Below are 26,232 nucleotides of genomic sequence, written 5' to 3'. Positions count from 1 at the left end.
TGAACACCTCAAAGTCATGTAATTCCAAAATTTAACATTTTGGGGGAAATGTGCACAAAAACTCAAGCAGTTGTTTGTGTCTTTTTTGAAACTAAGATGAACTACCACCCTCAGCAACTGTTTGTTTTACAGAACATTTAAACTGAGCTTACTTATTAGTCTGGAGAATTTTTACATTGGTTTTGTATTTTAACATGTATTTAATGTACACAAATGTATAATTCATTCATAGGTAGATCATTATCAAATAAACTGAAATTAAATCATTTTAAGACAATATAATTGTAACCTGAGGTGTAACATATAGCCAAATAATAATGTCAGTCTGCCAAACTAAAAACCCATTAACAACCATGAATTAACAGCAACAATAGATCCACAGGCTGACATTCACTGGCAACAACAAACTACAATATTCCAAGTAAAGAAATAAAACAATCCATGCACAGATCAAGCAAACTGGTTTGAAAAGAAAACATGCAATGTCTACAATACCTCCCTCAGCTCAGTCTCTTTGGCCAGTGCACATAGAATGTTTCCAGGTTTTTGGAGTTCAAATGCACCAAAATGACTAAAGAATGTCACGTGACCACACTGACGTAATCAAGTCCAAACATCCACAGTTGCCAACCGCATAATGACCTTTGCCCAAAATAAGAACAGTTAAGTCTCCCTGTCATATCACTATGTCATTCATGGCCCCTATTAAATTATTTGCAGTTTGAGAACGTAACACAGAAATAATTTAGTCGTAAAAGTACAACTATGTCAGAGCTTTATGAAAATGTACACGTCACAATACATTCTTATCAATGAACACAAAGACAAACTAATAATAATCATGTAATCCAGTTTCAAAGAGCAAACGTCGATAGTGTGCACCATGCATTATTCACGAGGTGCACCAGATTTAAGTATCAGCTTATTTCCATCTGTAGTTATTAAAACACACTTATTTGACACCACCTGACATTCAACACTGTATAAACATGGTACAAAACATTACTGATACTACGACTTATAGTAAAACAATAAAATGACAGCTTATACAACATATACTCACATAAGACAGTACAGCACTTTACAAAAACAATTAAATACATCTGTAAGCCCATACACCAGGGGTCGGGAACCTTTTTGGCTGAGAGAGCCAAAAAGCCAAATATTTTAAAATGTATTTCCCTAAGAGCCATATAATATTTTTTTTTAACACTGAACACCACTAAACACGTGCATTTTTAAGTAAGACCAACATTTTCAGAGTATAATAGGTCTCTTATTCTTTATAATAACATTGTTATTCTGAAGCTAACTGTGGAGGGGGCTTGGCCCGCGGGCCTGCAGCGAAGCAGGATGTTGCCAGGACCGGCCTCGAAATCAGCGACAGGTGCGTAGAAGGCCCACCTGGGCCTTTTTATCTAATCACCTGTCGCTCTGTTATAAGCAGCACCCAGGAGGAGAGACAGGGTTGGGGCTAGAGCCAGAGCGCGAGTGAGGACGAAAGAGAAAAAGACAATTGCTCGAAAGGAACTGAGAGAAAAATAAAATAAAACAATATTGTAACCCTTGATTGATTGATACTTTTATTAGTAGTTTCCATAGTACAGTACATATTCCGTACAATTGACCACTAAATGGTAACACCCGAATAAGTTTTTCAACTTGTTTAAGTCGGGGTCCACGTTAATCAATTCATGGTAAAACAGGATCCTAAAACAGGATCTTGGTGGTCTGAATAACCCCCAGGAGGGCAAGCCCCACACTAACCAATAATAAATAAATTACTTCTTACCATTAATGCAACTTCTTGAACATAAAAAAGCATGAGAATGTTTTATATTTTGAACGTCATTTTTAACACTGATTACAAGCGGAATTATTCATTACTTATCGTGTTAAGCAATGTTAGCTCAGATTTATCCGAGAGCCAGATGCAGTCATCAAAAGAGCCACATCTGGCTCTAGAGCCATAGGTTCCCTACCCCTGCCATACACCGTTATAACGTATATCTTATCTCACAACTACTTGTTTAAAAAGAGACAACGTAACAGCCAGCATAATACAATGTACAATTCTCAAAGTTCTTGTGCAAAAAGTCTTATAATTATAAAGTCTGAGATACAATACGTGAATTACAAACAGTACTAAAAGTAGTTTACAAAGTGCCTATGCAAAACTTACCATTCATGAAGTGACAAAATGAGTGCATACGTTTTTAACAGCTATACAAAAAGCGATGTCAGGTGAAATGTCCATACTAAAACATACTGGTGAAATACTGAACTGTTATTGTTAATGTAATACTGCCTATGTTATGTACTGCATATAATATCAATGGTAAGAATTAGCATAATTGACCAAACGTCATACTTTCTGTCATCATTTTTATGAGCTCGCCCATTGAACATAAAAAAATTATTTATTTGACACAATGGGGCTCGAAAGGGCACCTGATTTCGCAATTCATTCCGGGGCCAAGGTGACCATTTTTGCTGGCCAAGACTTTTGTTTACATGGCTGTACTGTACCTGATAAAAACGGATCGTACAAAATAAAAGAAAATCAAGGGACCGTACTGAGAAGAACTGTACACTATTCCAAAGGCCCGCTACCTCGAAAAAAATAATTACAATTGGTGGAATCGATCCATAAGCACGTCCAATGGACAAGAGATTTAAGTGAGCTGCCGTCATTGTCGAAGCTAAACTTGTCTATACCTAGTCAACGAAGTCCATTTTTATACCGGTAGAGAATTTCAGAATGCAGGGTATCTTAAGACTGAGTCCTTCATTCATCTTGGCTAACACTAATAAACCTACTGAATGGTATGTGTGAAACAGAGTAAAACATGCTTTGAGTCAAACGTACCAGTCTGAAAACGCCATGAATGCAACACGTACCGGGCGATTGCGTTTGATCGTCCCTTGGCTGCTATCCAACCATCCATCCGTCCATTTCCTACCGCATATATCCCTTCCAGGGTCGAGGGGAGTACTGGAGCCTATCTCACCAGGGTGTACCCAGCTTTCCGCCCGATTGCAGCTATCCAATCAATTCATCTCTTTCTTAGCACACTAACCCGAGTTCCTTGGTTTTGCTTTCATGCTGGAAATGAGAAAATATTTTGTTACCCCCTGAAGCGATCATGACAACGATTGTGGCAATTGATAATGCTACACGTTTGCCCCATGAACTTGTTAAAGGAAATAAAAAATCTTTATCACAAAGTCCTGTATTAAGCTGTGTAGAAAATCTATTCAGAGGTCCGCAAGACCTACAATTCATTGCGTTTACTATGTCAGAGTTTCAAGCCCAGTACTGAAGTTTCAGGGTTGTGATGGCAACACAGTATTTCACAGCTTAGAAAGATTGCCACACTAGCAATGAACTAGACCTTTGTACTCATTTCACTCTTGACACCCTTTCCTCCTGACTTCATCTTTACACTTTGTACACACAGCACAAACTGAGCCTTAAGACACAAGCTCGGCAGGAATTCACAAAATTACTGAAAAGAGGGCTATTTACCACAGATTTAGTAGACCTCAAACTTAAACATTTTATTAAACCAGCTCATTTCTTTTGGGAAACAATGTTTCATTAGACAGTGTTTTGTTTTTTCTTTGGCTTTATTGCAGCACTTATTTTAGAACATGGCCCTCCGTCACAAACAATGTTACCTGCGATGTCAGTGTGCCTCAGTTCAGCAACATTAAAATTTATATGATGATGTCAGTTTAACCCTGGAATATACACCGATGTAGTCATCATTTCATTGGCAATTTTGGAAATGTACGCGTGCTGTGCTGTTTCAGAGAGTGTAACCAACTCCATACGTACCAAAATAAAAGCAATATATCATGAGAAATGCAAGGTTGAACATAGATAACAAATGTCCGTGACATTTGGTCCAACTCGTGTCAGTTTTGCCCTACCTTCCTTTATCTAGAATTTTTTTTACATGTCAGCATTCTTCCATTTTAGTTTACTAAACAGACCTTCCTAATGCTGGCATCTAAAGTGCAATTTTAGCTAAGATGAGCCACTAGTTTAATTGCTACACTATAGCTGCCATCTTTCTTACACAAACATTGATCTGACAATGTATATTGTACAGGGAGTGGGATTTGTAAAAAATAAATTTCAATATGTAAATAAAATAAACATTTTGCTTGATCTCGGCCAAGACTCACTTTAAAATCTATTATTTTAACATGGTTGAATCCAGTTTTAATGTTCAATATTTAGATATGGTCAGGTAATAACATGATAAGAGGACCTCCTTTAATGAATACAGACCCGACTTGTGACCCAACTAAACTCGGAAAGAAAGATTAGCGTTAGTGACCGGGTTAAGGCGGCTTAGGGCAGACAGCTGTTTGTCACTATTCATGTAAAGTAGGGCTGGACAATTAATGCGAAAATAATTATTACAATTATTTTTGTTAGATATTTAAATCACAATTAATAACACAATAATACGTTAATTTGAAAGCATGTTTATTGTACCACTAAAACGCAACTTTTAAATTATTTTTTAAAAAACAACGGTTGATAATTAGGAATGTATAAAGAAAAAGTAAAATAATAATGATAGTAACAACAATAAATTAAAATAATAGTAATATAATAAAACAATAAAATTCACTTTTTCCGTGGAATTTTTTTAATTATGTTTGTCACCTTTATTAACCAATATAAAGTATGTGCTTTTTGTGTCATAAATTAAATTCAATAAAATGAAAATATCCTCACATTTATTGGCGCAATACATCTTTGGTTAATTTCGACCGATATTAAAGCATAACATATCACTAAGTGCTTTAAGTTCAATATGCTTGTTTAAAGTACTTTTTTTGAAACCTTTATGTTGCGCAGTCAGACCGTATGCTTTTAATGTGAAGGTGGGGAAGTGAGCAGTTGTTCTGAACTTGACTAGTAAAGGGATGACTTGAGGCTTTTGGGGAAAAAAAGAGAGGCTCTCAAGTTGCAACTGCTGTCCTGTTTGTACAGTGATTTTATATCGTTGATGTCGTTCACAACAACACAAGCAGATGAGATGTGTTGTGGGTGTATGGCTTGTTCTTGCTAACTTTAGCAAGAACTGTTTCAATTGGTCGTATCGACATTGTTTAGTTTAGGACTGGGCGGTTGAGTGTTTAGGGAATGAGCGGATACAATATTGTCCCAAACAAATGTTTTTTCTCCTTACAATGACAGCATTTCACTGACGTTTATGTCAATTTCCATGATATTCTGGGTTTAACAGTGGATTTTGTTTTATTGGCCAAGTCTGTGACTGCGTCCACGGAAATCATATGGCTTCACTTTTAATGTTGAGTTTAGTGATTATTGATTAGGCATACTAGCGCTGTGTTAAATAAAAAGTAGCAACCCTGTTGAGATCCCACACTTCTAGTAGACAAGGACTTTTTTTCCTCTCTTACGCTCACTCATCAGTGTTAAGGTTGTTACTGTTTTAAGATCAGGAATTTGAATGCATTTTGCACGGCCCATTAACCGTTTTTCCTCAATCATATATTTATTATCGTGAGAAGCCAAAATTGTAATCAAAATCTGATTAATTGTAAAGTGATCTAGACATTTTTTGTCCCTTTCTTCCAACCATGTAAACCTTATTATTGTGTCCACTTATTTCAAGATGCGTATTTAATGTAAGCTGATCTATTCTTTTTCTAAACAAATGGAACTTACCAGTAGACATAGTAGGCCATCGCCATGAGTACCAAAGCTCCACAGATCCCAGTGAAGATCATCACAGCACTTTGGTTCAGCATTTTGTTTGTGGCTGATCCACCAAACAAGTGCCAAAAAACCAACAAAATGCCAACTGTGAGCAGCAGGTAGTCAATCACAGGCTGCCCTGCTCCATAGCCATCCTAATCCCACAGAAGGAAAGCGATTATGATGATGACAGCAACAACACCTTCTATTGGCGGAACGGACTTCTCAGAGAGTGTTTACTGGCAACTAAAGAAGCCCAAATTGAAAAAAATGGTCTTAAAATAAAGCCAAAAAGATGTAATTCCAACGAGAGCAAGCAGAAAACCCAAATATTTGGTGGTCACTGCAGACTATCAGCAGATTCAACTAATGGATGTACGGAAGGAGGGCGGCACACATGTCCTGTAAGAGCTGTCTGACTGTATTCTCATTCTCTAATCCTCTGGATTAGATTAGTGACGATTAGCAAGGTACAGCCATCCTGGATATGTCGCATCTCATTACCATTGAGAAAGAAGAAGGCAGGGCTCTCTTTAAACAGAGTGGAGAGGACCAATCCCATTGAGGACAATGCCATCCCACCCTTGCTATTGGCCGGTATCCTTTATTAAAAACAAGCACCATCCCCAATCAAAATCCAATCAATTTATCCAGATTTTCACCAAACTATGTTGGGTTCTTAACAAACAATGATGCCGTGTTCCACATTCAAGTTATTTACTGAGATTGAGTGAGCCTATGGCTTTGCACTTTGTATATTTAAAAAAAAAATGTTTGCATTCTATTTTAGTTACTTTGAATTTACAACCCCCTGGCGCTATTTTGTACGGTTTGTATACTGTTTTTAACTGTTTTTGTACTTACTTTATTATTTTCAACTGTTTGTAAATGTTGAAATTTATAAATAAAGGTTTAAAAAAAAAAAAAAAAAAGTGTGCAGTTAATCATGTGACCGCCAGGCTCGATTTGATTGGTGAAACGGAGTCAAACGTCACCAGTGACTGCATTTGATTGGTGAAATGCAGGCATGTGATAGATAGGGTTGGGTATCGAGTATCGATTGGAACCGGGACTAACTTTACGATTCTCCCGGAATCGTTCAAAAGTTTAAATTTCGATTCCTAGTTTCGATACCCAGTCCGCCGACCGGAAAAAAATAATAAGTCCGCCGACCGGAAGAAGAAGCCGCTGAACACCAACGAAGAAGCGCCCACCCCCACCGCCGGAAGTGTTAGCATAGCCGAGCGAGTCAGTCAAGCATGGATAGCGGGCGTCGGCGGTCGAAAGTGTGGTTTTATTTTACTAAAAAAAATGAAACATTGGCGAAATGTAACACGTGCGACAGGACTGTTCCGTGCTTAGGAGGGTGCACGTCGAACATGATGAAGCACCTCCGAGTTCATGGAGTACAAATAAATGCATGTCCCGTCTTCGACGCGCTGCGCCGACCGTCCTTCTCTGCCTCTTCCTCTGGCTCCGACGCCCAGCCTGGCACCTCGGTGACTGCACTGCAGTCCGAATCCGGTAAGTAAAACAATATATATGCAATAAATAATGTGTTTTGCCCCAATGTTGAGGCAGCTAACAAATTAGCCCGCGTATTTTTCATAGACAATTTACAACCTGCTAGCCAGGCTCCGCGATGTGCTCAGCGTATGCCGTTCACCGTAGCGGCAATGGGGTAGATGTCGGTGCCACAGACGGAAGAGTGCCACAGAACGGTCACTGCATCCCTTGTCAGAGGTGGAATCTCCAACATTTAGGTTAGTTAAGCAATAACGTCAGAGCTAAGCTAATTGATACTGGGCTAAACAGTAACAGCAACATTACATGTTTGTTTATGTTTGCAGGGATATGGTGAAAACTCTCAACCCAAAATACATACAACCTTTCAGGGACTACCTGTCAAACACATTAATCCCGGCATGGTACAAGAAGAATCAGAATCGGAATCAAAACAAAGAATCGGAATCGTTCGAATTCAAACGATACCCAACCCTAGTGATGGATCCTACTTTGAAGGTCTGCCTGACAAACCAAAACAGACAAAGCGTGCATTAACAGATCGATAAAAATCAGTAGTGAGGTGCGAGCTGAATGTAGATAAATGGAGCGGAGTAAAAGTAGTGTTTCTTCTCTATAAATATACTCAAGTAAAAGTATGTTGCATTAAAACTTCGCTTAGAAGTACAACTTATCCCAAAAGTTACTCAAGTAGATGTAACGGAGTAAATGTAGCGCGTTACTACCCACCTCTGTGTTGTACTACCAGATATATCATTATATCGCACAGCACGAGGTGTGACAACGAATCTTTATACCATAATATCCCAATGATTAACTTTGCAATCTGGCCATGTACTGTTATAAATGTATTTCATCGGTCTTCCTTCACAAGTCCAGTCACTTCCATGTTTGTCTTACAAATTTGCTTAGAAGTTACAGTAGAAAATACACAGAAAAAGAAAAGGAATAAACAAAGGCGCCCTAATAGAAGACTCGTCTGATGGAGTTAAGTTTTATTAGTCCAACTCTGAATGAAGACTCTGCATTACGTAAAAGGTGTTTGAAGAAAATATGCAACAGAGACAGCGCAACAAACAAACACAGCAACTTTGATAACCGCCACCGTGAGCTCACACAGACCTTACTTGCTAACACATGCCTTCTGAAACCACAGAATGCATAGACACTTTGCCCCCGCTCGTTGTAAAGTTGCAGCTCAAAGAGGTGTGTCGCATCGTATCTACTATCTGCCCATTCGTATCTATGGCTGATAGCGCTGTAAATCTGTTTGGATATTACTGTTTCTACTGATTAATTTCCTTTTCTGGGCGGATTATACTGTTGTAACGCAGTTCCATTTGGATTTTTGGTCAAGTGTACAATAAATGTATTCTATTTTTGTTTCACTACTTTACATTTAAGATAGCTCCATGGCGAGTTTAGCTTGTCCTCTCCTCCTTCAGTAGACCTGCATTTCAAAACCATCTGTATTATATTATTTAACATACATAATATTTTTACATTTGTCTATCGATTCAAAATCATCCACATTCCAGTCATGATGCATTAAACAAAGATTATTTTTCCCACCTTTAATCGCCATACATACATCATCGTTATTATAAGCCATATATCAAATATTGTATGGTGAGGTACCAGAAGATCCCCAACCCTAATCTTAAATCCTTACTCAAGCATTCTTCTTTAAAGCAAGTTAGCAACACACTGTGTAGTTATCATGTATTTAGTCAAAGCTCCAGGGTATAAATGGATTGTATTCAGTATAGCGGTGTTGTCAAGGGGTTGTGTTTTTTAGATGTACATCTGCGATTGTAGTGAGGCAGTCTGGACCAAGGTTTTTTCCCAGTCCATCCTGAGATATGGCAAACTAACTTGGTCTTCTGAATGAAGACCATAGCGGAAAAATCAACTAACTAATTGCTACAAATGTGCCATGCATATTTCACATACAGTATATTAATCTATACGTATTAGGATTTTCAATACAACCATAGCAAGACGTGAACCAGTGATGACACGTGTGTATAAGATAAATGTTTACCAGCATACTACTGTGGATAGGGTATACCCTAAGTATGGTGTAAAGTCCTGCGGAAAATCTATGTATGTTGTAACATACCATTTTAAGACCTTATCAGATCATCAAGATAGTCTCTATCATTCAGGACTTTGAGACCACAAAACACATACTGCATACAATATTACAGTATTTGGCAGGAATGGAACAGTTTATGAAAAAAAGCAATCGATGACCTTACACGGTTCAGAGCGCATGTGTTGTAACTAGGGATTCACCGAAATGAAAATTTGTGTCCGAAGCCGAATAAAAATTAAACGCTTGGCCGAAGGCCGAATACAGAGTAATGAATGCAGTTTTTCATAATTTTTTAAATATTGCATAAATAGCCTACAATATATATTTAGTCATGTTTTTCAAATAAAGCATTTTTTTATTGAATATTGAAATTTTTTAAATATTCCAGTAGCCTTTGCTTTTCAAAAAAAGCACAAAGTTTTTCATTTATATTAGGCCTTCAAACAAAACATGCATTCCCCCAAAAAATAAAGTGCATTAAAGTGGATAAACCCACAACAAATGAATTATTGTCCTTTTGGCAAAAGTCTGCTTAGCCCCAGTAGATATGCTAATAATGTAAACAGAAGGCTCAAGTAAATCTCAATTAAGTGTGTGCTTGTAACCTCATACACTTATACAGCTAGCCTTCACAACAGGCTAATAATGTAAACAGAGGCCCCACTAAATCTCAATAAGTGTGTGCTTGTAACCTCATACACTTATACAGGTACACAACATATCCCAACGTCACTGCGTCAAAAAATTGCGTCACCCGCCACTATTCGGCCTTGTTTTTAACTCATTCCACCGAAGGCCAAATGTGGCTTTTTTTGCCATATTCGGCCGAATATATTCGGTTACCTATTAATCGGTGCATCCCTAGTTGTAAGGCATCGTTTTTCTTATTTATACCACCTAGTTTGGAATGCGCGTGTAGTTCTGATTATAAACGTGCTCACTGCGCAATGTGAGGCGAAGGTATCATGGTTTCTGGACTGTAAACAAACATAGTGGATGTGTCTAAAGCATAGTCATAGTGCCAAAGGGCTCCCATACATATTATTGGCCGAGTGTACAGACATCCCGACTGAAGTTACGAATCTCCCGGATTAAGATGTTTTTGTGAGTATATAAAAGTATGTCGAAAAGATGATGACGAGTTGGTCAATCGACAATCACATGAATAAAACATACTAAACAACATTTAAAACTATCTCACCTAAATTGCATATTTTCCCTTCTGTCTTCTACGCACTCATTCAATGACTCTTGAACGGTCATAAAATACAACTCTAAACCCGTAATGACCAACAAAGGGGTTTTCCCCCTAGGTACCCCGAAAGGGACAAGAGGTAGAAAATGGATGGATGGATGGTTTGTTCACATAAAAACAAATTCACCGGCTGTTACGCGCATATTATCCAGCCATTAAAACCCAAAGATGACTGGCACATAACACCTCTGCTTATCGATATAGTGATATTTTATATCGATATAGGGATACTTTACAAGTGCAATGACTTATATATTCAGGGTTTACCCCAGATTGCCAACATACCTGTGGCCATGGGAGCGTGGTCAGAATTACATCCTCATAAAATGTGCATAATCTGCAATGACGCATATATTTAATTTAAAAATGCTAAAAAAAAAAGTTATGCATATATTTAAAAACATGTTAATCAATATTACCATAGTTCTTCTTATATTATTTCCTTTTTTACAATGTACTGTGTTGAAAATTGTTCAGATTTTTAGAGATTACTACATTCTTCATTGACTTTTCCTTTATTAAAAACAACTTTTTCTGGTGTTATTGCAAAATGTACTTGTGTTAAGACTCTTTACTTCTGTTGCTCCGTGTCCGCTACGAACAGCGAGAGTTTCAGCGGGCCTGACTGACATCAAACCTGCAGCGCGCTGCTGCTGCAACTGCATTTTTTTTCCTTAAAAGCCGCCACTGTCCTCTAATATTTGCACATTATATATTAAAGGACATCCACATCGAAGACATGCTGCCTCCGCTCCAGACAATCCCGTGCGTACGGCATACGTTTTTAGCATCCGGTTTCCGAAGGTGCTGTTTCGGTGATGAAAGTCTTTTTTTCGGGGGCCAAATTTTCGGTGCTTTGCTAGTGAATAGTGTGCAAATGATAGGCTAAAGGTAATATATGACCAGTGTTCCCAATAATTCCATTATATAATAATAAATAACAGTAGAAATAACGGTGTTCCTAATGCCGTAACTTTAATCTAATTAATCACTTTTATGTACATCACAACAGTTACCGATAAGTCTTAGGTAACGTGCAATGCTACTTTAAGATGTGGTTTTATGTCAACATGACAGCGTTGGAAGCACAGCAAGTTCAGTGCAGGAAATAACTTATTAGTGCAAGTAACAACCAGCACCACACTAAAATGAACATATCAAATAGGAAGAGGCAACATCACACAGCAAACACAATACTACGACTCCATGGGAAATAACGAACAACAAATCAATGATTGAAGTAACAAGCCTGCAATCCGACAATATCCCGTTTGTGGACAAGAAGACAAGACAGCCATCTAAGCACATATTGTCCCTTTATTAAATATTGAGCTGGAACAAGTGCATAGTGGGAGATTTGCTGGATTGCAAACACCAAATGTTGACAAGTCTCTTATGAGACGTTACATAGTTGATGTCAAAAAACAGTAATGGTGGATTATTGGGATTTATTGTAATGTTATGTGTTAAAAAGTACAATTTTACAAAAACTTTGACCACAGACAGTGATATGACCAGAGCCATGATTTTTGCGGACAGTTTCACATCTAGTATCTGGTGGTGAACTCGAAGGCCATGTCTACGCAATCATAAATACTTAAAACACATACAGTGATTCCTCAACGTTCAAAGTCAATTACTTCCATGCAACTCAAAACACTCATCTGCATTGCCTATTGAAATGATCAGTATCAATCCGTGCTTGCCCACCCAAAACAACCACCATTTTAATATGTAAAATTCCTTTTAAAATGAAAAACAAAATTTTAAAAGAAAAACATTTTAAGCAAAACAATGCAAGAGAATGTACTACACACATTTACAGTAGTTTTAACCTGGAGAACGACCGTGGTCCACCTTGAACTTGGTTTGACATTGCTCGTTTGATAGTCCCCTTTGCTTCTAGCTGAAGACCACTCTCACTAGTGGTGAGAAGGGTCCTAGATCAAATTAATGCTCAACACTTAAAGCATGACCAAAAGCCACGCGACAGCTCGTATCTCAAAATACTTGTAGGTTAAGGTACTACTGTATAAGGGTTGTACTGTAAACCGATACTAATAAAGCACGGCGGTACTAAAAAATAGACTATTATTGCATTTGAAAATCTTTTTACGGACATGATAGTACGCCGTACGGACATTGCTGATATGAGCCAAGGCGTATGTCAAGGTTCAACACACACACAAAGAGCACTTACAAATGGAAACAGCGTGAAACCAGAAGATGGAGAACTGACATATTTCAAAAACTAACGATAAAGGTGAAGCTATAAACACTGAAGCACTGCTCTGCAAACGGTGCTTTAAAACATAGTTAGCTAGCGGCTAATGTCTGTCCACAGTGTTTTAGCTACCGTATTTCCTTGTATTGCCGCTGGGGCGCTAATTAATTTAAAATTCCACACAAAAAGATCCCGAGCCCGGGATTGAACCCAGGACTACTCAGGACCAACGTATTGTGAGGCAGATGCACTAACTCCTCCGACACTGTGCTGCCCTCACTTGTAGCCTTTAGGCTAAAATAACGTTACCTCTTATGTCAACCAGGACTGCAGTAATGTTAGATAGACTAACGTTACCTCAGCATAGTTCAGTGGCTAACGGTAAAGTTAACGTTAGCCTTTTTTGTACGTGTCTGATAACGTAAATGTTGTCTTGTAGCCTACACCACAATAGAGTTTACGGGTCAGTCAAATAATAGAAATAAAAGCAGGATTTTCCCTGTATGTATTTTTAGGTGGCCCAATTAAAGGGGCGCTAACAGTCAATATATATTATATATATATATATATATATATATTGTTTTTCTTTCTTTCTTAAAAGATATAAGTGAAGGCTGCCAAAAGTGAGTTTTTGTTAAACCAAGTATTGTGTTTTTTTTCCATATAGAACAACCTAGGGCTGGGCAATATGGCCTTTTATTAATATGTCGATATTTATAGGCCATGTCACGATAACACGATATATATCTCCATATTTTGCCTTAGCCTTGAATGAACACTTGATGCATATAATCACAGCAGTATGATGATTATATGTGTCTACATTAAGACATTCTTCTTCATACTGCATTAATATATGCTACTTTTTAACTTTCCTGCAGAGAGGGAAATCACAATTAAGTCAATTGACCAAAAGTGTATTTATTAAACAGTTATTAAGCAGTGGCACAAACATTCATGTCATTTCAAAACAAAGTGCAAGCTTGTCAGAGACATTTTGAAACAAGATATTAGTGCACTTTTGTGCATGATGTCACTAAGAGGACATCAAAACACCTAAATTAAAGTGCACTTTTTGTACAGAACGCCACTACAATAGTTTAAAACAAATAAAGTGCCCTTTTGTGCATGATGTCACACAAGACATTTCAATAACTGTCAAATAAAAATGAGCTGCATAGCAGGAAATCAAAGTGTAATATACAACCGTAATTTGTCAAGTGTGGGGCAAAAGTGTTGCTAAAAAAGTAGCCTTACTGCTAATATGTAGCATCATTTGAAAAGTCACCTGCTAGAGATAGAAGAGTGTTTACTCCGCATGTCAACATCTCCATCCGGTTTCTACACGCCCACACCATCAAAATGCCAAGGCAAACATTTCCACATCAACACCGTAGGAAAAAACTACTGGTAGTCAACAAAAGGAGATAATGTTCGCAGTAACCTACCACATAGCGAAGGACAAACACTATTTGATTTCTTATTATGCAGCTCATTTTTATTTGAGTTATTGAAATATCTTGTGTGACATCATGCACAAAAGTGTACTTTGTTTTTAACTATTGTATTGACGTTCTGTACAAAAAGTGCACTTTAATTTAGTGTTGTTTTGATATGTCATCTTAGTGACATCATGCACAAAATAGCACTCATAGCTTGTTTTAAAATGTCTGACAATCTTGCACTTTGTTTTGAAATGACATGAATGTTTCTGCCACTGCTTAATAACTGTTTAATAAATACACTTTTGGTCAATTGACTTAGTTGTGATTTCCTTCTGTGCATGAAATTTTAAAATGAGCATATATTAATGCAGTATGAAGAAGAATATTTTATTGTAGACACATAGAATCATCATACTGCTGTGATTATATGCATCAAGTGTTCATTCAAGGCTAAGGCATAATATGGAGATATATATCGTGTATCGCGACATGGCCTAAAAATATCGAGACATTAAAATACCCCAGCCCTACCTGCAGGCAACTTCAACCCTAGACTAACACCCTCCCCCCACCACATCTCACCTCCCCGGATTGTAAATAATCAAATGTATATACTTGCACTTATGCTTTCTGATCTCACTATGTCCAGTACTTGCTGAACATATCCTACCAAGTCAGACCTACACTGTTTCAATGTCAGTTTCTCAAATGATGCAATTGTTGATGACTGAAGTGCTGATATCAACCAAACCTAACTCCTGCCCCGGATTAGATAGTACTTTATTTATTCCTTCAGGAAAATTTAAATTTTCAACACAATCCCATTCAAGATCAGACAAACATGATCTTTGACGGGTCTGCCGGCTTCCAGCGCCCCTTACAAAAAAGATGAGATTCAGGTAAACAAGTGAAGGGGAATGGGAGAAAAATATAGAATATTAAAATAAAATACAATAAATCTGTTTAAGCCTGGGCCCCTGGAGAGGGGGTCCAGACTGGAGGCCAAGGGGACAAAACAACCACAACTCATGACCATAGTACACATCCCTCTCACATGTAAGAGGGAAACATCAAACTTCAAAGACCACAAAGGACATGAAAGACATTAAAGCAGCAGATACAACTGGCCACTTCTTCATACAGCTATGAATAAAAAACTAAAAGAAACATTTACACTATGGATTGTAAATAATTCAATACATAACTTGTGTGATGACTGTATTATGCTATAGTACATATTTGTATGATTTACGTGGACCCTGACTTAAAGGCCTACAGAAATGAGATTTTCTTATTTAAACGGGAATAGCAGGTCCAGTCTTCGCGATATTGCCATATTTTTGCTGAAAGGATTTAGTAGAGAACATCGTCGATAAAGTTCGCAACTTTTGGTCGCTAATAGAAAAGCCCTGCCTTTACCGGAAGTATGTGCGCGTAACGTCACGAATTGCAGGGATCCACACATATTCACATTGTTTATAACGGGAGCCACCAGCAGTAAGAGCAATTCAGACCTAGAAAGCGACAATTTCCCCACTAACTTGAGCGAGGATGAAAGATTTGTGAATTAGGATATTGATAGTGAAAGACTAGAAAAAAGAAAAAAAAAGTGACGGCTCCGGGCGGCGGCAGTGTGAGTGTTTCATACGTAATTAGACACATTTACTAGGATAACTCTGGAAGATAACTTATCTGCTTGTTTTAATAGTGTTTTAGTGAGATTTTAAAGATTGTAAAGACATACCTCGAGGTCAGATGGCTGCGGTGAACACGCAGTGTCTCAGAGAGAAGCCAAGCTCACAGCTGCCTTTTTTGACAGCTGCTGCAGGACGACGAATAATCCACTGATGTCTCCGGTAAGATATATATCACAATTTCCCCATCCAAAAACATGCTGGTTGACGTAGAGAAAACATGTTTGCTTGACCGCTCTGCTTCACAATTAACAAAGAAACACCGGCTGTGTCTCGGTGCTAAAGACAGCTGCAATCCACCGCTTTACACCAACAGCTTTGTTCTTTATAGTCTCCATTACAAAATGAACAAATTGCAAAAGATTCAGCAACACAGATGTCCAAAATACTGTGTAATTACGCGGTTAAAGCAGACGACTTTTAGCCGCGAGTGGTGCAGCGCTAATATTTCCTGACAGTCCGAGACGTCACGTGTACGCGTCATCATTCCGCGACGTTTTCAACAAGTAACTCGCGGGAAATTTAAAATTGCAATGGCATTTGTTGCAATGTAAAGATTTCATCATTGATATATAAACTATCAGACTGTGTGGTCGGTAGTAGTGGGTTTCAGTATGCCTTTAAACACGTTGAAACATTTATTGGGGTGTTACCATTTAGTGGTCAATTGTAGGGAATATGTACTGTACTGTGCAATCTACTAATACAAGTTTTCAATGAAATGGTCGAGTTCTGAACAAGAGCCAGTGATGTGTTAGTAAATGCCCCATAATGACACACCAGCTGACATATGGTGACAAGTTATCTGCGGCAAATGTGCCTATAAAGACGTCTCTTTTCACCACAGTCCTGCCGAGTCACAGTAGCAAGAGTACAATAACATTATTAAGACAGAAATGAAGAAGATTACACATTACCTTTTGATTTGAGACTAGGATATTAAAGGCCTACTGAAACCTGCTACTACCGACCACGCAGTCTGATAGTTCATACATCAATGATGAAATATTAACATTACAACACATGCCAATATGGCCTTTTTAGTTTACTAAATTGCAATTTTAAATTACCAGCGAAGTGTCGTGTTGAAAACGTTGCGGTATTTTAACGCGTATGAAGACGCTTTCATTTGACGTTTCGGGTTGTAGTGGACATTGTTTTCCAGCCTGATCCAAGCTATAAGTATTTTGCTTTAATCGCATAATTACACAGTATTATGGACATCTGTGTTGCTGAATCTTTTGCAATTTGTTCAATTAATAATGGAGAAGTCAAAGTAGAAAGATGGAGGTGGGAAGTGGTGTATTGCGGCTGCCTTTAGCAACACAAACACAGCCGGTGTTTCCTTGTTTAAAATTCCCGAAGGTGAAGCTTACTATGGAACAGAGCGGTCAAGCGAACATGGTTCCCGACCACATGTCAACCGGCAGGTTTCGGTGAGAACATTGTGGTAATAAGTCGGCTCTTACCGTAGACATGAGCGGAGCGTGCGTCCTCCTGCAGCTGCGTGGCTTCCCTCAGAGACACTGGCGGTCACCACACCCGTGGCCACACCCATCCGACTTTCAGGTACCATATAATCTCATTAAAACACTAGTAACACAATAGGCATATAAGGGATTTTCCAGAATTCCATCCATTTTCTACCGCTTATTCCCTTTTGGAGTTGCGGGGGGCGCTGGCGCCTATCTCAGCTACAATCGGGCAGAAGGCGGGGTACACCCTGGACAAGTCGCCACCTCATCGCAGGGCCAACACAGATAGACAACATTCACACTCACATTCACACACTAGGGCCAATTTAGTGTTGCCAATCAACCAATCCCCAGGTGCATGTCTTTGGAAGTGGGAGGAAGCCGGAGTACCCGGAGGGAACCCACGCATTCACGGGGAGAACATGCAAACTCCACACAGAAAGATCCCGAGCCTGGGATTGAACCCAAGACTACAGGACCTTCGTATTGTGAGGCAGATGCACTAACCCCTCTGCCACCATGAAGCCCAGAATTATCCTAGTAAATGTGTCTAATAACATCTGAATCGCTCCCACTGCCGTCGTCTTAGTAAATGTGTCTAATAACATCTGAATCGCTCCCACTGCCGTCGTCTTTTTTTTCTTTCTTCTAGTCCTTCACTCTCACTATCCTCATCCACGAATCCTTCATTCTCGCTCAAATTAATGGGGAAATAGTCGCTTTCTCGGCCCGAATCGCTCTTGCTGCTGGTGGCTATGATTACAAACAATGTGAGGAGCTCTACAACCAGTGACATCATGCGCACATCGTCTGCTACTTCCGGTACAGGCAAGGCTTTTTTTATTAGCGAACAAAAGTTGCAAACTTTATCGTCGATGTTCTCTACTAAATCCTTTCAGCAAAAATATGGCAATATCGCGAAATGATCAAGTATGACACATAGAATGGACCTGCTATCCCTTTTTAAATAAGAAAATCTCATTTCAGTAGGCCTTTAAATAAGTTGAAAAACGTATTCGGGTGTAACCACTTAGTGGTCAATTGTAGGGAATATGTACTGTACTGTGCAATCTACTAATCCCGGGGTCGGGAACCTTTTTGGCTGAAAGAGCCATGAAAGCCAAATATTTCAAAATGTATTTCCGTGAGAGCCATATAATATTTTTTAACACTGAATACAACTAAATGCGTGCATTTTTAAGTAAAACCAACATTTTTAGAGTATAATAAGTCTCTTATTCTTTGTAATAACAATGTTATTCTGAAGCTAACCAATAATAAATAAAATGTCATGTCTGTTGATCATGTTTTTGTTTGGCCATGTGCTGTTTGTCCTTTGGACTCTTTAAGTTCCTGTTTTTTTCCACTCCCTTGTCTGGTTTCCTTGGTTACTCATTTTGTCCACCTGTCTCTGGTGGACAAAATGCTCGCTCACCTGTTTCACGAGCACTAATCAGAGGCAGTATTTAAGCTCGTCTTTGCCAGTCAGTCGCCCTGTGCTGACTTGTTTCATGCCTTGCCATAGTTTCGTGCTTCATGCCATGCCAAGTAAGTTTTGTTTGATTTATGTTCTTAGTCCGTTTATGCGTTGGCTTTGTTCTTTAGCCCAAGTTGTGCCTCCGCTGTGAGCGATTTTCTGTTTGTATATTTTTTTAGTTAAAATTAAATCATGTTTTTACCTTCCTGGGAGAACGACCCCCGCAGCAAGCTGCAACCCCCCCCCCATCGTGACATAAAACACTTCTTACCATTAATGCGACTTCTTGAACAGGTGCGGTAGAAAACGGATGGATGGATATAAATGCATGAGAATGTTTTATATTTTGCACATTATTTTTAGCACTGTGATTACCAGCGAAATTATTCATAATTATCGCGTTAAGCAATGTCAGCTAAGATTTGCCTGAGGCAGATGCAGTCATCAAAAGAGCCACATCTGGCTCTAGAGCCATAGGTTCCCTACCCCTGCAGTAAGCCTTTAAATAAGTTGAAAAACGTATTCGGGTGTAACCACTTAGTGGTCAATTGTAGGGAATATGTACTGTACTGTGCAATCTACTAATACAGGGGTTGGGAACCTTTTTGGCTGAAAGAGCCATGAAAGCCAAATATTTCAAAATGTATTTCCGTGAGAGCCATATAATATTTTTTAACACTGAATACAACTAAATGTGTGCATTTTTAAGTAAGACCAACATTTTTAGAGCATAATAAGTCTCTTATTCTTTTTAATAACATTGTTATTCTGACGCTAACCAATAGTAAATAAAATGTCATGTCAGTTGATCATGTTTTTGTTTGGCCATGTGCTGTTTGTCCTTTGGACTCTTTAAGTTCCTGTTTTTTTCCACTCCCTTGGTTACTCATTTTGTCCACCTGTCTCTGGTGGAAAAAATGCTCGCTCACCTGCTTCACGAGCACTAATCAGAGGCAGTATTTAAGCTCGTCTTTGCCAGTCAGTCGCCCTGTGCTGACTTGTTTCATGCCTTGCCATAGTTTTGTGCTTCATGCCATGCCAAGTAAGTTTTGTTTGATTTATGTTCTTAGTCCGTTTATGCGTTGGCTTTGTTCTTTAGCCCAAGTTGTGCCTCCACTGTGAGCGATTTTTGTTTGTATGCTTTTACCTTCCTGGGAGAACGACCCTGCAACAAGCTGCAACCCCCCCCCCCCCCACCGTGACATAAAATACTTCTTACCATTAATGCGACTTCTTGAACAGGTGCGGTAGAAAACGGATGGATGGATATAAATGCATGAGAATGTTTTATATTTTGCACATTATTTTTAGCACTGTGATTACCAGCGAAATTATTCATAATTGTCGGGTTAAGCAATGTCAGCTAAGATTTGTCAGAGCCAGATGCAGTCATCAAAAGAGCCACATCTGGCTCTAGAGCCATAGGTTCCCTACCCCTGTACTAATACAAGTTTTCAATGAAATGGTCGAGTTCTGAATAAGAGCCAGTGATGTGTTAGTAAATGCCCCATAATGACGCACCAGCTGACATATGGTGACAAGTTATCTGCGACAAATGTGCCTATAAAGACGTCTCTTTTCACCACAGTCCTGCCGAGTCACAGTAGCAAGTGTACAATAACATTATTAAGACAGAAATGAAGAATATTACACATTACCTTTTGACTTGAGACGAGGATATTAAATGTTGGGTCAGTGGCGGACTCCAGCCTGCACCTGGCGACCTGTAATATTCCACCAGCAGACTGCGAGTATCCTACTTTGTTAGCGTAGTCAAATTTCAATGTTTATTATCATATTGTTTGAAGAAAGGGGAAGGTCGAGTCGTGTCGTTACAAGCACGACGGCTTTGTGGCTACTGATGCTAAGCTAACTAGCTGGTGGCTAGTAATGCTAAGCTAACTAGCTTCAGTTGCTTACCTGCACGATGTTTACACTTGGGGGCTGCGAGCCGGTCTGTGGGTGCTTTTGTCGCCGCTTTCAGGCCTGGCGAGGGGGTTAACAAAAATCAAAAAATAAAAAAACAACAACACGGAGCCCCGTTTTCTTCCCCCCCTCTACGTCCCCTTGTAGAGACGCTCCGAAGATGACTTGAGGTCATGCGAGCTTCGACAGCACTTTGGTGAGAGCGCCACATTTACATGACTTCCGGTCTATGTCCCGCCTCCTGACAACATATAAAAAAATAAAATAAAATATTTTATGAAATAGTATACAATGATGTTGTATAGTATAGTATAATATGGTATTATACAATATAATGAAACGTAATGCAATATAATATTTAAAAAAAATCAATATGTTATACTATAGCAGGGGTCGGGAACCTTTTTGGCTGAGAGAGCCAAGAATCCAAATATTTTAAAATGTATTTCCGTAACAGCCATATAATATTTTTTTTCAACACTGAACACATCTAAATGCGTGCATTTTAAGTAAGACCAACATTTCTAGAGTATAATAGGTCTCTTATTCTTTGAAATAACACTGTTATTCTGAAGCTAACTGTGGAGGGGGCGTGGCCTGCGGGCCTGCAGCGAAGTGGGGTGTTGCCAGGAACGGCCTCGAAAGTGGGTCTTAAGACCCACTTTTATTCTTTGGCTTTTAACACTACGTGAGTTGTGTGGTCCTCTGTTCTCTGTTGTCCTCTGTGTTTTTTATACAATTTGATTTCTATTTTACTGTTTTAATTGATTTTACCCTTTAAAATAGTTTTTAATCATATTTGTTTTTATATTGTTTTTATTGGTTTTATATTTATTTATTTTTTGTTTTTATTCCCCCCCAAAAAAATATAATAATAATAATTGGGAAGACTATGTCTCCCGGCTGGCCTGGGAACACCTCGGAGCTAGACGAAGTGGCTGGAGATAGGGAAGTCTGGGCTTCCCTGCTTAGGCTGTTGCCCCCGCGACCCGACCTCGGATAAGCGGAAGATGATGGATGGATATTTTTTGTTTTTATTCAGTCATTGGTGGAGCATAATATATATATATACTTTTTTTATTTTATTTTATTTATTTATTATTATTTTTTTTTTACAATTGTTTTTAACATGGCTGTGCAGCACTTTGGAAACGTTATTGTTGTTTAAATGTGCTATATAAATAAAGTGGATTGGATTGGATTGGATTGAAATCAGCGACAGGTGCGTAGAAGGCCCACCTGGGCCTTGTCATCTAATCACCTGTCGCTCTGTTTATAAGCAGCAGCCAGGAGGAGGGACAGGGTTGGAGCTGGAGCCAGAGCGCGAGCGAGAACGAAAGAGGAAAATACAATTGCTGGAAAGAAACTGAGAGACTTGTTGAAAAATAAAACAATATTATAACCCTGAAACAGGCTCTCATGTCGGTACTTGGTGGTCAAAAAAAAAAACCCCAGGAGTGCAAGCCCTACACTAACCAATAATAAAGAAATAACTTCTTACCATTAACGCAACTTCTTGAACTGGTGCGGTAGGAAACGGATGGATGGATTAAAAATGCATGAGAATGTTTTATATTTTGAACTTTTTTTTTTAACACTGTGATTACATGTGGAATTATTCATTACTCATCGTGTTACGCAATGTCAGCTCAGATTTATCCAAGAGCCAGATGCAGTCATCAAAAGAGCCACATCTGGCTCGAGAGCCATAGGTTCCCTACCCCTGTACTATAGTATACAATAGTGGTTCTCAAATGGGGGTGCGCGTACCCCTGGGGCAATGACGTGCGGTGAGGTTCATGGCTGGTGAGGAACTGACTTCATCACAGTCAGATTTATAAACATATGAACCCTATAGAGCAGTGGTTCTCAAATGGAGGTTCGCGTACCCCTGGGGGTACTTGAAGGTATGCCAAGGAATACGTGAGATTTTTTAAAAATATTCTAAAAATAGCAACAATTCAAACATCGTTTGTAAATATATTTATTTAATAATACCTCATCAAAATATGAATGTAAGTTCATAAACTGCGAAAAGAAATGCAAAAATGCAAAATTCAGTGTTGACAGCTAGATTTTTTGTGGACATATTCCATAAATATTGATGTTAAGGATTTCTTTTTTTGGGAAAAATGTTTAGAACGAAGTTGATGAATCCAGATGGATCTCTATTACAATCCCCAAAGAGGGAACTTTAAGTTGATGATTACTTCTATGTGTAGAAATATTTATTTATAATTGAATCACTTGTTCATTTTCAACAAGTTTTTAGTTATTTTTATATCTTTTTTTCCAAATAGTTCAAGAAAGACCACTACAAATGAGCAATATTTTGCACTGTTATACAATTTAATAAATCAGAAACTGATGACATTGTGCTGTATTTTATTTATTTATCTCTTTTTTTCAACCAAAAATGCTTTTCTCTGATTAGGGGGGACTTGAATTAAAAAAAAAAAATTCACAGGGGGTACATCACTGAAAAAAGGTTGAGAACCACTGCTATAGAGCAGGGGTCACCAACGCGGTGCCCGCGGGCACCAGGTCGCCCGTAAGGACCAAATGAGTAGCCCGCTGGCCTGTTCTAAAAATATCTCAAATAGCAGCACTTACCAGTGAGCTGCCTCTATTTTTTAAATTTTATTTATTTACTAGCAAGCTGGTTTCGCTTTGCTCGACATTTTAAATTCTAAGAGAGACAAAACTCAAATAGAATTTGAAAATTCAAGAAAACATTTTAAAGACTTGGTCTTCATTTGTTTAAATAAATTCATAATTTTGTTTTTAACTTTGCTTCTTATAACTTTCAGAAAGACAATTTTAGAGAAAAAATACAACCTAAGAAATGATTTTAGGATTTTTAAACACATATACCTTTTTACCTTTTCAATTCCTTACTCTTCTTTCCTGACAATTTAAATCAATGTTCAAGTAAATTTATTTTTTTATTGTAAAGAATAATAAATACATTTTAATTGAATTCTTCATTTTAGCTTCTGTTTTTTCGACGAAGAATATCTGTGAAATATTTCTTCACACTTATTATGATTAAAATTCCAAAAATGTATTCTAGCAAATCTAGAAAATCTGTAGAATCAAATTTAAATCTTATTTCAAAGTCTTTTGTATTTCTTTTAAAATTTTGGTTCTGGAAAATCTAGAAAAAATTATGATTTGTCTTTGTTAGAAATATAGCTTGGTCCAATTTGTTAAAAATTCTAACAAAGTGCAGATTGGATTTTAACCTATTTAAAACATGCCATCAAAATTCTGAAATTAATCTTTATCAGGAAAAATGATTAATGATGTTCCATTAATTATTTTTTTAGTTTTTTCAAAAAGATTAAAATTAGCTAGTTTTTCTCTTCTTTTTTCGGTTGAATTTTAAAGAGTCGATATTCAAGATAAATTATGTTTCAAATTTTAATTTTAATTGTTTTTTTTAACTATTTATTCCCTTCAAACAACCTAAAGGAAAAAAAAATGTACAACGGAATGACAGACAAAAATACCCATTTTTATATATATATATAGATTTATTTATTAAAAGTAAATTGAGCAAATTGGCTATTTCTGGCAATTTATTTAAGTGTGTATCAAACTGGTAGCCCTTCGCATGAATCAGTACCCAAGAAGTAGCTCTTGGTTTCAAAAAGGTTGGTGACCACTGTTATATAGTATAGTATAATATGGTTTTATATAATATATCCATCCATCCATTTTCTACCGATTGTCCCTTTTGGGGTCGCGGGGTGTCGCTGGAGGCTATCTCAGCTGCATAAGAAAATTTTATAATATCGTATAATCTAATGAAATATAACATAATGCAATAAAATCAGACACCTACTACATTATTATCGTCACTCATGCACAAATAAAGTGAACGACGTCACACATTATTTCACTTGGTGGTTCTCTAAAGATATAATTAGCTAATTTGAAAGGTGTAATTATGACTCCATGCTGTTATTACACAAATTACATTGAACGCACAGTCATTAGTCTTGCTTTGATGCTTCGGTGCATTTTTTTAAGGGGCTGCAAACGACATAACATTGTGGGAATCTTTGTATTGGAACATGTATCCTGACAAAAAAGTATTTTTCCGACCATAAGGCGCACTTAAAATCCTTTCATTTTCTCAAAACTCGACAGTGCGCCTCATAACCCGGTTTATTTGGTACATTGTGTAATAATAAGTGTGACCAGTAGATGGCAGTCATACATAAGAGATACGTGTAGACTGCGATACGATGGCAGTCACACATACACTATATTGCCTAAAGTATTTGGCCACCTGCCTTGACTCGCATATGAGCTTGACGTGCCATCCCCTTCCTAACCCATAGTGAAGTGAATTATATTTATATAGCGCTTTTCTCTAGTGACTCAAAGCGCTTTACATAGTGAAACCCAATATCTAAGTTACATTTAAACCAGTGTGGGTGGCACTGGGAGCACGTGAGCAAAGTGTCTTGCCCAAGGACACAACGGCAGTGACTAGGATGGCGGAAGCGGGAATCGAACCTGCAACCCTCAAGTTGCTGGCACGGCTGCTCTACCAACCGAGCAATACCGCCCCACATAGGGTTCAATATGATGTCGGTACACCTTTTACTGCTTCAACTCTTCTGGGAAGGCTGTCCACAAGGTTGTGGAGTGTGTTTATAGGATTTTTCGACCAATCTTCCAAAAGTGCATTGGTGAGGTCACAAACCGATGTTGGTTGAAAAGGCCTGGCTCTCAGTCTCCCTTCTAATTCATCCCAAAAGGTGTTCAATCGGGTTCAGGTCAGGACTCTGTGCAGGCCAGTCAAGTTCATCCACACCGGACTCTCTCATCCACGTCTTTATGGACCTTGCTTTGTGCACTGGTGCAATAGTCGTGTTGGAAGAGGAAGGGGGCCTGTTCCAAACTGTTCCCACAAGGTTGGGAGCATGGAATTGTCCAAAAATGTTTTGGTATCCTGGATTATTCAAAGTTCCTTTCACTGGAACTAAGGGGCCTAGCCCAACTCCTGAAAAAAAAACCCACACCATAATTACTCCACCAAATTTCACACTCCGAAATGCACCGTTCTCCTGGCAACCTTCAAACCCAGACTGGTGCATCAGATTGCCGGATGGAAAAGCGTGATTCATCACTCCAGAGAACGCGTCTTAACTGCTCTAGAGTCCAGTGGTGACGTGCTTTACACAACTCCATCCCACGCTTTGCATTGGACTTGGTGATGTATGGCTTAGATACAGCCGCCCGGCCATGGAAACCCATTCCGTGAAACTCTCTGGGTACTTGATGTTATACACTTGTGGCTGGGCCAAGTGATTAGGACACCTGATTCTCATCATTTGGATGCGTGGCCAAATAC

General features: G+C 38.4%; 1 protein-coding gene across 6 annotated transcripts in view; it reads right to left on the bottom strand.

The window, feature by feature from the left end:
* The window catches only part of LOC133564189 (1-acyl-sn-glycerol-3-phosphate acyltransferase gamma-like), a 42,384-nt gene extending 21,303 nt beyond the window's left edge, over positions 1-21,081 (bottom strand). Inside the window, exons 1-2 of one of the 6 annotated variants that reach the window (XM_061918335.1) lie at positions 20,859-21,081; positions 20,597-20,697 (exon numbers count right to left, since the gene is read on the bottom strand). The gene's annotated coding sequence lies outside the window, so the exon portion shown is untranslated. Of the gene's footprint in view, positions 1-495; positions 577-5,716; positions 6,010-20,596; positions 20,698-20,858 lie in introns of those variants that run through there. The other 5 variants (XM_061918334.1, XM_061918333.1, XM_061918332.1 and 2 more) reach the window with 5 other exon arrangements.
* Between the last annotated feature and the right edge of the window lie 5,151 nt (positions 21,082-26,232).

This window comes from Nerophis ophidion, linkage group LG13 (assembly GCF_033978795.1).
Source record: "Nerophis ophidion isolate RoL-2023_Sa linkage group LG13, RoL_Noph_v1.0, whole genome shotgun sequence".
In the NCBI taxonomy this organism is placed as follows: Eukaryota; Metazoa; Chordata; class Actinopteri; order Syngnathiformes; family Syngnathidae; genus Nerophis; species Nerophis ophidion.
The sequence above is the reverse complement of the archived record's forward strand: the minus strand, read 5'-3'. Positions and strand labels throughout refer to the sequence as shown.